A 3,411-nucleotide genomic window follows, 5' to 3' on the forward strand; every position below is an offset into this window, starting at 1 on the left:
ATATATATATATATATCCATGTGTGTGTGTGTAAAGGTAGATAGATAGATAGATAGATAGATAGATAGATAGATAGATAGATAGATAGATATACACATACGCATGTACTGACATACCCATAAATAGATGACTATAGAATCTGTAACTTAGAAGACAGCCTGACCTGGAGTAGAGACGCCATGTCATTAGTGAAGTCGCAAATGGTGACGAAAGGACTCTAACGAACCCAGCTAGTTGCGTGACCGAACGCCTTTTCAAATAATCGATTTGTTAATTAATTAAATAGTTATCGCGTTGATTAATGATAATCCGACGCCAAAAGGATGAAGGGCAAAGTCAACTTCGGTGGAACTTGAACCCAGAGTGTAAAAACAGGCGAAATGCCGCTAAGCATTAGCGCCTTAGTTAATCAATGCTGCCTCAGTTAATTAATACTACCTTAGTTAATTAATACTGCCTCAGTTAATTAATAAGGGTTTCAAATTTTGGTACAATGCCAACAATTTTGAGGGTGGAGGTAAACCCTTACATCGAACCCAGTATTCAACAGTTAGTTATTTTATCGATACCGTAAAGATAAAAGGTAGATTCGAACTCAGTGGGATTTGAACCCAGATCTTAAAGAGGGTCGAAATACCACTAAGCATTTTGTCCGCTGTGTTAACGATTCTGCCAAGCTTACCGCTTAGTTGATTCATAGCGGTTTCTAATTTTAGCACAAGGTCAGCAACTTCGAGTATGGAGGAAAGTCGATTACGTCTACTCTAGTGTTCAGTTAAAACTTATTTTATCGACCCTGAAAGGATATAAGGCAAAGTTGACCTCAGCCGAATTTGAACTCAGAACGTAAAGATGTACGAAACGCCGCTAAGGATTTTGCCCAGCGCGCTAACGATTCTTCCAGCTCGCCACCTTTGTTAGTTGATTACTAAGAACCGCTTGTACTGTAGCCACAAAGCCTGAAGTCTTATAAGAAACGGCTGGTCAGTTACATCGAACTAGGGGTCAAGTTTCTTTCTCTTCTATCTTGAACCAATATGGTACGCCTTGATAGCTCACCTCCACCATTCTATCTCTTTCTTTTCATGGAATCTTTCAGATCATCTCTCTTAATCCGGATCTGTCTGGTAGATCCACTATAGCTTGGTTAGCGTACTGAAGTGTCCACTTTGCAGTCCAGCGTAGAGATTTGTCGGTTGAGGACATTGTGGAGAGAAAGAGAGACAGAGAGAGGAAAGAGATAGATAGAGAGAGAGAGGGAGTGAGAGAGAGAGAGACTAAGCATCCTTCAATAACAATTTGGCTAACTGTAACGACAGCATCAACATGTTTAGGAACAATACCATCATAACAACAACATCAAAATGAACAATACAGGAACTGCAACAATAACAATAGGAAAGGCAACAGGAACAGAATCAAGAATGACAGCAACAACAACTACAACAACAACAGCAGCAATATCAATGGGAACCAAAACAACAATTTTATCAGTAAGATTAACATCACCGGAAACAATAATTGTTGTTGTTGTTGTTGGCACTCCGTCGCTTGCGACGTCGAGGGTTCCAGTTGATCCGATCAACGGAACAGCCTGCTCGTGAAATTAACGTACAAGTGGCTGAGCACTCCACAGACACGTGTACCCTTAACGTAGTTCTCGGAGATATTCAGCGTGACACAGAGTGTGACAAGGCTGGCCCTTTGAATTACAGGCACAACAGAAACAGGAAGAAAGAATGAGAGAAAGTTGTGGTGGAAGAGTACAGCAGAGTTCGCCACCATCCCCTGCCGGAGCCTCGTGGAGCTTTAGGTGTTTTCGCTCAATAAACACTCACAACGTCCGGTCTGGGAATCGAAACCGCCTCCACGAAAACAATAATAGTAATAGCTATATAACACATCATAAGGAATAAAAATAACAACAAAACGAAAACAAATGGCACTTCGTCGGTTACGACGAGGAGTGCTCTAGTTCAGTGGTTCCCAAACTTTTTCGGGCTGTCGCCCCTTTGACACCCAGGTCACATTCCTTGCGCCCCCACCCCAACTAACCATCACAAACATGGACCTCTTTCTGAGGCAAATTCAAAGCAACTGTATTTCACAAATATAACTAATAATCTAATGAACCCATTATTTTGTTGTTTTTACATAAATCGCTCCCCCATTATCACCCCACTTTTCTTCAACACCCCCATGGAACTTCCCACTCCCCCCCCCCCGGGGGGACAATACAGTCCACTTTGAGAACCAACGCTCTAGTTGATGCGACGAAGGAAACAGCCTTTTCGTGAAATTAGCGTGTAAGTGGCTGAGTACTCCACACACAGGCGCACCCTTTACGTAGATCTTAGGGAGAATGAACCTGACACAGAATGTGACAAGGCTGGTCCCTTTAAATTACGGGTAGAGCTTATTTTTGCCAGTTGAGTGGACTGGAGCAACATAGAACATAATGTCTCCCTCAAGAACACAGCGCACTGCCGGGAATCGAACGCATGATCTTACGACCGTGGGCCGATTACACGTAACCACTAAGCCACGCGCCCTCACAGTAGATACAACAGGAATTATAACAACAACAACAACAGCAACATCAACAGCAGGAAGAAAAACAACAAGCATACAAACATGAACAATGACAACAAACAGGAACGCTGACAAGTGCAACATCAACAACAACAACAACAGGAAAACAGGAACAACAATAAGTGGAACAACAACAAAAACAAAGAGCCAAGCAGGAAATAGAGAAACTAACCAATCAGATTTTATCATCAACGTATTTTCAAGGCTGATCACGCCGGACCAAATACTTAGCGGCATTTCGTCAGGATCTTTACGTTCTGAGATCAAATTCTACCAGGGTTTCATGTATTCTTCTCTCCCACTCAGATTTTAAATGTTGCCACAACAGTAATATGTCCATTCTGCTGATAGTTTTCAGGAAATTTTCTATGTCCTCGTGCAGCTGAGGATTGCTCTGCATTTTGCATTTAATGTAATACTCGCATTACTTAAATAAATGGAGTAGCATGAAACGTGTGTACCTTTAAAATCCGTGTTGCATTTCTGGTTATATATATATATATATATACACACGCAAACATGCACACATATATATTGATTACAAGAATTAAAGAGTTACATACACACGCACATAAATAGCGAGACGGCGAGACAGACAGACAGATAGATAGATAGATAGATAGATAGATAGATAGATAGATAGATAGATAGATAGATAGATAGATAGAGATGGAGATAGATAGATAGAGATGGAGAGAGAGAAGGAAAGGAGGAAGAGAGAGAGAAAGAAAACACAGAGTGATGGAGAGATGTTGATGAAGAGAGAGGAACGAGAGATAGAGGGAGACAGAAATATTCGTAAAGGATACACGCAAGCAA

This window comes from Octopus bimaculoides, chromosome 8 (genome assembly GCF_001194135.2).
Source record: "Octopus bimaculoides isolate UCB-OBI-ISO-001 chromosome 8, ASM119413v2, whole genome shotgun sequence".
NCBI lineage: Eukaryota > Metazoa > Mollusca > Cephalopoda > Octopoda > Octopodidae > Octopus > Octopus bimaculoides.